Source organism: Cryptomeria japonica, chromosome 6, assembly GCF_030272615.1.
Source record: "Cryptomeria japonica chromosome 6, Sugi_1.0, whole genome shotgun sequence".
NCBI classification, from domain to species: Eukaryota; Viridiplantae; Streptophyta; class Pinopsida; order Cupressales; family Cupressaceae; genus Cryptomeria; species Cryptomeria japonica.
In genome coordinates, this window is record NC_081410.1 from 564791269 (window position 1) to 564801423 (window position 10155).

Genomic DNA, 10155 nt, shown 5'->3' on the forward strand with positions numbered 1-10155 from the left:
GGATCCAGGGCTATGGGGTCATCTCCTGAATGGTGGGGAGTTGCATCTGACTCCTCCTCATCATCTCTATCCTCCTCCTCCTCATCCTCATCCTCGTCCTCATCCGCATCCTCACCTGCATCCTTGTTCTCCTCATCTCTATCTGTGTCATCCTCCTCCTCCTCCTTGGCACTAGGCTGATCTCCTATGGGTGGATGAGGATCTCCTACCTCCTCATGACCCTCTCCCTCCTCTGGCTCCTCCAACCTGGATCCCTGATCCTCATCTCGGTCTCCATGTCTCCATGGGCCTGGATGGCCTATTGGGTGATCCGGTGGAAAGATAGGCCCTGGGTATGATCTCATAAACCATGAGACATACCTGCGCTGTGCTCCAGGCTCTGCAGAGTAATCAGTGACCACATCCTGATCGGATCCCTCTATATCTGTAGTCTCGATGTCATCTATCGTCGGTCTCGCTACTGCTCTAGGTCTGGGAAGGACTTGTGAGTGTCGAGTATAGATGGGTACATCGGCTGGAAGACACTGCTCTAGCCTAAACTGCCTCCATACTCGGTCAAAGTAGAATGGGACTATGATATGTGAGTATCATCCCCGCAGTAGGCGGTTCCTCTGTAAGCATGCTAACTGTCTCTCCATCCCATCCCATCTATGCATCCACAGATATGGTCTCCATACTGTCACCTTGGCTGTCAATCTATCAAATATCACTCTCCAATATAGCAAATCTCCAAATCTCCACTCGCTGGTAAGTGGATAAGAAAACACCCTAGGTCGCTCGCTAGCCGTACTCATCAGAAAGCCGACAGGCCTGGTGCATGTGAAGTGCTCAAATATCCACACCTGCAGAAGTGTGCATGTCATCAAGCTGCAAGCTTGTCCAAACACATACTCCTCAAGGTTGTGATAGAGATGTGCAAGCATACTCTGACCCCAAGCATATACTCTCCTGTGTCTCTCCATAGCTCTGATGCACCATGTGAGACCCCCATGCATGTGCGTACCTCGCCCATTAGGGTAGACGGCTAGTGCAATGATGGCAATCATAAGACGTCTCACAAGGGGCACCTCTCCTATAGGATGTAAGAGCCAGCTGACCATGATGCGACCTCTCGTCTCGCTCGACATGACTCTCCCTATGCAATATACCTACTCCCTCTGATGGTCCTCCGCTGACCGATCGGTCACGTATGTCACAGTAGCTCCTCTGATAGGAAGACGAAGTATGCGGTACACATCCTCAAGTGTAACCGTCAGCTCTCCTACTGGAAGATGGAATGTGCATGTGTTAGGATCCCATCACTCCATCAGTGCCATCAGCATCACAGGATGGAACCGAATGGCTGGCATGAGGATCGCATACCATAAACCCACGATCGACAATGTGTCTCTCTCTGCCTGAGTCAGCCGAGGAATCTGATCTCGCAAACTGCAAAGAATCTGCCCCGCCGTATGCTCTCTCATGTATGGGAGACCCTGCAACACAAAAACATAACTATAATCAGTACTCAATCATCAAAATCATTCATGCAAACTGTCCAACATTGTATGCTAACCCTGACATCCCTCGCCAAGTCCTGATTGGGACCATGGCACCCTGTTAGGGACCATGGCGCCCTGTCAGGGACCATGGCGCCCCACAGGGACCATGGCGCCCTGGGTGGGACCCAGGATTAGATTCCAGGGCCCGCAAATGATCATAGAAAGTCAAAATGCAGAAAATCAAAAGTCAACATTCAGTCAACTCACCTCGTCCAGTGGCTCGTCATCGATCATGGCCTGTCGCAGGATCTCAATCCTCGTGGGATGCTCCGGTCATCGTGAAGGCATGATGATGGCTATGTGGGCTCCACTACAATGAACAATACATAGAAATCAACAAAGTGACAAATGCAAATGTCACTTTCAAGGTATATACTTTCATTCCTTTACCTTTACTTTCAAAACCCTAATTATCCTCTATCACTCATTCCATCATAACTTGAGTTTGGGAGATGCAATTTTCGAACCGTTTGTTGCGTAGGAATCGTATTTTCATTCCCCTACTCTCGGGATGTTCCAAAAAGTTCTCTGATGAAGCCTATTCAGTGAACATCCCTCATCAATACTCTCTTACACAATTTGTCGTAAGTAAACATGCTACCTTGTTTCACCTCCCTAATAAGCAAGTCAAAACAGGGGGGGGCATATAGCTACTCACAAATTTCATCACTTTCCTTAGTAAGCATTAGGTGATTTTGTGATCTAACGTGTGTGTTGTAGGGTGCGGTTCCTAACTGTGTACTGTAGATACCGCTGGGGGCTTCGTCCGACAACTTATGGATATATCCTTTTTCAAATAATGTTTACTTTTCTGTACTTTAGCTTGCATATGCACGTAGTACTCATATGACCGCTAAAGTGGGGGCTAAATGTAGCGTCGTAAATTGTACGCACTTGCTAGGGTGGTACAATTTCACACCTAGTTTAGCACCCGCCTTGGTGCATTTTACATTTTGCATTGCATTTCTCCTTTAGCACTTAATTAATCAAATTAATCAGGTCTAAGGTTCTATTTCATCATTTTCCACATCATAAAGTTTGGCCCTTTCGTTAAAGTGTGCCCTTTTCATTTTATTCCTCCAATACATCATTCAATCAAAAACCCTAATTAAGTCCTATTTTGAACTTGGGGGATTGGTTTCGGGGGTCAAAGCATCTCGAAATCACTTGTAACTTCGGGATTGTCTCTAAAATCATCATATCCGATGGCCCTGAAAATTTGGTGAAAAGTTGTCGGGACCATGGCGCTCAGAGTGCACATGGTCCTGGACATTTTTCCCAAAATTTTAGGAGTGCAATCCAATCATAAAATAAATCTTAACCCCAAGAAATTGGCGGGAGATTCAATCTCTAGGTCGGCCAAAAGACGAAATTATGACCTAGGGTTTCATACATAAGAGCTCTCTTTCTTCATTTGAAAGGATCCGTATTTTTGTTTTCAGGAACCTCATATGCAGCGAAAGAGAAGATCTTTGAAGACTTCAACAACATTCAACATCCATCTATCAAGCATTTATCAATTTCATTCATCCATTTAGGGCTTGGAAGACATTGAAGAGCAATAGGAGATTACCGACTGAAGATTGGCTTGTACCTCTCCCTTGGGGTTGGGTATGATTTCATGTTGTTTTCATGCCTTTTCATAAGCTTCAATACATCACTTATTCATGCTTTAGATCACTTTGCATCTTGATTTAGAGCATTTACATTGTCATTTACAAGCAATTAGGGTTTACTTTCTAGGTTGCTCTAGTTTCCTTACTTGCATTTTAGGATCTTGCACACACACAAGGTCTGCACATACAATACATTTTACAATACAACTTGGCTATTCATGGAGGTGGAAATCACCGAAGTGGGGGTTTGACTAAGGCAAAACCCTATATAGCCGCCCACCATACCCTTTTCAGATATAAGTGCAGGTTTCGGGACTCGGACAACGCCGCAGGTTACAGATCCGGGAAAAGCAAGTTGAGATAGCACTCCACACCAAATTGCAGAACAAAAGACCAGGACAGGGGCGTGGGGTGCCCTGGTCCTGCTAGAACAGGGGCACTAGGTGCCCTGGTCCCTGGGACAGAGGCGTTGGGCGCCCTGGTCCTCCTGACAGACAACATTTTCGACAGTTTTCCAGAGTGCAAGACAGCAGTTTCAGGAGTAGTTTCCGGCACAGTATCAGGACAGTGGCGCCCGTGCCCCCGTCCCGAACATTTTCACTTAGATTCTGACTCTAGGTACACATCTACATTCTTATTTTGTCCTTGTGTTTACAGCTGTTCATTGTTTAATCTCAATTCTGCAATCTTGTTAGTAGTTCATACATGCATTTTGGGATTAGGACTTGAACTTGCATCATTTTATCTTTCAATTTCAACAAAGGAATAGAAATCCTAATAGGTAGCCTGTGGCTCTCTCTTTCACAAAAAGAAGTAGCCAATTGTGTGATACCTCTAGGCTCTTTCGTATTCTGTAATGTGTGTCAAAAGGTAGGATTAGGGCATGTTAACCTAGTCTCGCTTTTTCCCCTACACAATAATATGCATCATGACTTTTAAAAGGGAGGTGGATTAAGGGTTCAAATTATAACTTTCTTGATATTCATTTTGTTATACCATCTACATCCTCTCTCTTTTGCAAAGCATCTATAATTTTCTCGTGCTCTTCCATAGAGTGAGTCCATAATTGTTTATTAGCAAGCCTGCCACGATATCTATCCAATTTTATATTAGTTTCCACTACCAAATGTGAGTAATGTATAATCTTCTTCTCTAATTCATAATCTTTAAATGTGGGCAATCCATTCTTTCTTGTTAGATATTTGCGTAGCCAAGTGCCAACAACAACCACAGATCTTGTTGGATAGTCATAACCATCATCATCTACTCGAGGAGTGGTTAGCTTATGTTTTGGCTCTACATTGAGCTAACCAATACTCTATCCCCTCTTCATTGTCCTCTGGTGCAACAACAACATAGACATGTCCTATGCACAAAACAAATTTATTTTAATATTTAATGAGAAATAAAAACAAAAATATACACTGGAAGATTTCATAAATATGTACTATTTAATAAATCAAAACAAATTTCAAAAACAATTTTACCTTGTTGTATAAGATCTGAAATGTGATCATAGTCATTTGATGCAAACATCTGATCCATATCTTCATGAGTTCTTTCATGCGGATCATTTGCATCTATGGGTGTCAATGATCTTTGTTGCCATTCTTCAACCCATTCTTTATTCTCACAAAATTCCCAATCTCCGGAAACACAAAACTGACAAAAGCAAGCAAGTTGCCTTGTGAATATAGTCCATGTGTTTGAACGAGAACTCTTAAATGAATGCCATTTAGCTGATCCAATGATGGTATTACAATCATGCCAAATAGGAATACTATCTTCCTCTATCAACTCGAAGAAACGCCGAATTGCAGAGTTTTTAGTTGATCCTTTTGACAACTTTGAATTGCACCAATCTACAACTGCACGAGCATCTCTGAATTTCACTGCATCCTCAAATTTCAATTGTTCTCTAGCAAGAGCTCTTTTTACATAGGCAGCGGCTCCATCGTGTTCCCCCTTACCATGTCCTACTTCAAAAAAACTCCATAAATGTTGGACATTGGTTATCTTGTGAACTTTGCATAGCCAATAAAACATTCTTGCATTTTTGAATTGTCCAATGCAGTTATCTGACCATATCATATGTTGTTTCATGTCAATTTCTCTTTCCTTAAGATTATCATAAAATACGTCGAAGCAATGTTGAACAAACTCTGAAGAGTGTAATCAATTATCACTAACATAGAAATGATACTCCCTCAAAATTTTTCTATTATCTTCTGTACTGTCATGGTCAAGTCTATATATAATGTGCACAAATATGGCCACTTGCACTAAGTTGTAGTATTGTGATTGAGTTTCCTCTTGTGGTTTTAGAGTATAATTTTCTGCAAAATCCACAACTGATACTATTGTTCCAACTGGAAATGTGTTCTTGCATATGCGAAACTATCCATCAAGCCATTGGGCATGTTGGGAATGTTTCACATATTTTGGAACAATATGAGTTTTAAACTCACTAATAAATGCATTCACACTATTATGTTCTGTAATCAATTCTAAACATTTCCCCATCTTTCCATCCTTTAGAGGGTATTCTATATTTTTAAATCTCCTAACATCAACCATTTTTTGTCCAAACTCAGATGAAACATGTTCATCTAAACATTCACCTATCAAAGAATAGTTCCCACATAAATTGTAAAGGCTATAAATGCATGAACTGGAAAGAAATAATTGTTCATTAGGTGGTTTACAAAATAAACTTCCAATAAAATCTTTTATAGTTTCAGGTGGAACATAAACACCACAATCCTGCACAAGATCATTACCATGCAACATACAACGTATATATCGAAAAACATCATAATAGTAACGAAACTGAACATGAGTTTTACAACAACAAGATATTCTTTGTTTATTGATTTTAACATACCAGGGTTTGCATTTTTCAAATGACCTTTGACTAATTCATAAATTCATTAACATAGATTCATCACTAAATTTTTTAAAGAATTCAGTTTGAGTCATGTCAAGAAGATGTTTTGGATGAGGATCACATTTTGATCCCACCCTTAACTTTAAAACATCTCTAGCATTTGATGAAACTCTAGTGTTATAATGCCAAAATTTTGCAATTAATTGTTTAGTTTCATCATTTAATTTCATGTCCGATCTTTGAAGTCTACCACTAAAACTCCAACAATGGTTTAGTGGATCAATTTCAATTGTGTCTCTTCTTTTGGCCGCTCTTGACAAGGTTCTATGATATAAGTTCAAATAATCACTTATATCACTTAACATTCTTTTACTAACAATCATTTTGTCAACTATAGCAGTCGTTATAACTCTACGTGTTGTATTCTTATCTTTAGATTGACTTGTTTTTCTGATAGAATCGATAGCATTGGAAACAATAGATACAACTTGCTTATATGATTCATCTTTTCTTTTTGGTTTTGCATAAATACCTATTTTTTTCATGACTTTATGCATTTTTAACTTTTTTATTAATTGTAGCATTAATTGACATTGGAATCCTAACTTTTTATTATAGAAAAATTGTTTATATAATCTGTTCACATGTGTTCTGATTTGTCTCCAAGAAACTAACCCATTAAGACTATCTAGCACATTGCTATCAATAGTAAAAAAATTACATTCATTTTCTTTTAGAGAGGGTGGTGTAATATTTCCAATTTTTATTTCTTTTCATACTAGTGTATGAAATTTATATCCAACTTCATTTAAATCAGCAATTTGATTGGCATCATAGTCATCAGGATTTAAAAACATACTAGGATTCACATCCACATGAACATTTGCATCAACAGTCATACCCGTGTTTGGTTCTACATTTCTTGCATCCATCATGGTGTCTTCAATGGTCTCATCTACAATGGGCACTGAACTAGATGCTTCAGAAGTGTTATTCAATTGTCATTGTTGTGATCTTTGATCTCTTTGGCATTTTACCTCCTTCTCTCTTTGTGCTTGAATTTCATCCGCTGTCATTGTCCTCTTTTTTTTGTTTTGACGTTGCTTAGAACCCATCTTTACAAACTCCTCTTCAAAAAATAATACCTTTTTACTAAGCTCTTCAAAAAATCATGTAAAAATATTAAAAAGTACTGCCAAATGATGTAAAAAATCTTTGTCAGTACGGATTTCAATGATAGTGTGGTAAATCGATGCAGTTTGTCTTTTTTTTTACAATAAGAGTTATTTAGAAACGGGGGCCCGTTATTAAATCCAACAGACAAAAAAATGAAACGAGCCCCCGTTCAGTAGAATTTGAATCCACAACCCGCCACTTGCCTCAGGATTAGACTCAGGATAGGCCTGGGATGGCCACACCTGAGACATGAACCTGCAAATTCAAATTTCCATGAATGAAATCACAAATATGAACTTCTGAAATAGTTTACATGCCTCTAATCAGAGAATTTTTATACGAAATTAAAACCCATTTCAGATTATACTGTCTAGATTCTACATATTTAAATTTATTTAAAAAATGATTATTTTAACTATTTTTCATTTAATTTATACTAAATCAGGTCTATAAATTTGAAATATTAACTAATTTTGTTAATTTAATAACTTTTTTATTTTAATGAATTTTGAAAAAAAAATTATATGTCATCAATCTACACAAAATTCGTTTCTATTTAAAAATAAAAAAAATAAAAAAATGTTAAGTTTATGTCAAATTATGTGGGTCGTACACGTCAAATTTTTAAAAAGATAATTACAGCCATTAAAAAATTAATTAAAAAAAATATTAGAAAAAAAAATACAAAAAAAATATGCTCATCAATCTTCAATGTGTTACAAACCATTTTCCAAAACGGTTTGAGAAAATAATTTTAATTGTGTCAAAAAGTGTGGGTCATACACATGCATGGTATGGTCCTAAAACAACCATTTTTAAAACAAATTTTTTAGAACTCAATTCAAAAAGTTATTTTTTATTATGTGGGTATTAAAATAAATTACATATTTGGAAAGTACACTCAGAGGGCGCTCTTTTATATTACTGACTTTTTCCAAGATTCAATCTCTAAGTGTTTCAAAATTTAAGCTCAAATGAGACAAAATCTGAAAAATAGGGAAAACACTTCCACTTTTTGGCCAAAAAGTGGACTTATCTTCTTGCAGTGACCTTGAGATCAGTAAACACTTTTTGCAAAACATCGATAGTCTAAAGACTATAATACATAATACCGGTTGGAACAAATACCGATTGAGCATAACTCATACATACAAAAAGTAATCTCAAAGCAAGTCTGTGTCCATCAATGACAATCACAATATCATCATCAAAAATGCCAACAATCTCCCCCTTTGGCATTGATGGCAACACTTAAGAAATTTTTTGATATCTAAGTGTTTTACAACAAAAATATGCCATAATCAAAATTACTCCCCCTAAGCATATACACTACCCCTTTTGCAGAAAATACAATGTATACTACTCCCTTAAAGAGATAACATGAAAGTATACATAGCATTCACCAAAATTTTAAATACAAAACTACTACTCCCTCTTTGCCAACAATGACAAAGTATTGCAGAATAACCCCTGTTTCTCATTATCATTTATAATAAATGTTTATGACAATAATGAGTGAAACTTATCAAAAACTGATTTGAAATCCTGCATGAAGGTCTTCATGGATAAGGACCATGATTCAAGTAATGAGGCAGCCACCTCACTTTTTGTTTGCATCTGGGATACCTGTTCTTCCATGGCATCAATGGTGCTCATCTCTTGAGTGACCGTTAAGACATCCAGATTGAGATAGCATTTTTGAAGTATTTGCAATCTTGGTAGTAGAACCAGTTGAAGTTCCTACAAATCTCTGGTCCGGTTGGTGATCTCCAACTCTATTCTGGCGAACTGGAGCTGAAATCGGTGAACAGTTTTCCCATATGTAGTAAAGGAATCATAAGGTGTCTTGAAGGTGCTTATAAATGCCTGCAAATCAGATTGCACTTTTTCTTTTTGTGCAAGCACATCATCACATAATAGATGGGGTTGACTTATCTTACTGAGCAGTAATTTCCCCTCATCCATAGCATCTCTTATGTCTTTCTGCTCTTTTTTAAGTTCATACCGGAGCTTGTTCAATTTCTTCACTAAGGCAATGTTTAGTTCCTTTTGATGCTTCTTCTGTGCATTATCTTCAGCAACCTCTTCCAGGCTTTATACCTGGTCCTCCACGACTGTGCATAGAAGTTTTAGCTAGGCCAAAGGGGAACCGGTATTGGGGAGGTTGGTATCGGGAATCAAATTGGTAAGTGTATCCACCACAGTTTGAATAACGTCTTGCTCCTTTTTCCTCCCTAGAGCTTCCAATCACTCTTGTGCAAGCTTAATGCTTTGGAGCAGCTCTGTTTCATTTGTAGATTGGAGGTCAATGGGACTGGTAATGTCAGCCAATTTGGCTTGACTACCGATTGCCTTTGGTGTCTCCACACATGTGCTCTTTGTCGCTTCCTTCTTCGCTTCGACTTTTTTATTTTCCTCTTCTGTCTTCTTTTGTTCCTCTGCTTCTTTCTTTTTCTTCTCTTCATCCTTCTTCCTTTCTTCTTCCTTTTGCTTCTCTTCTTCTTTCTTCTTCTCCTCTTCCTATTTCCTCTTCTCCTCTTCCTTTTTCTTCTTCTCCTCTTCCTGTTTCCTCTTCTCCTCTTCCTATTTCCTTTTCTCTTCTTCTTTTCTCTTCTCCTCCTCTTCCTGTTTATTTTTCTTCTCTTCCTTTTTCTTCTTCTCCTCTTCCTTTTTCTTCTTCTCCTCTTCCTATTTCTTTTTCTCCTCTTCTGCTTGTTTCCTCTTCTCTTCCTCTTGATTCTTTTTCTCTTTCTTCGCTTGCACTTTATCAACCTTTTCTTTGTCCTGTTTTTCTTTGTCCACTCTCTCTTTATCAGCCTTTTCCTTTGCTGTATCCAGAGTGACATTTTCACCATCCAAAGCATCAACGTCAATTGTGTCCATCTGTTCAGTGATCGGTTCTCCTTCACTATCATATACCTCATCTGATTTTCCA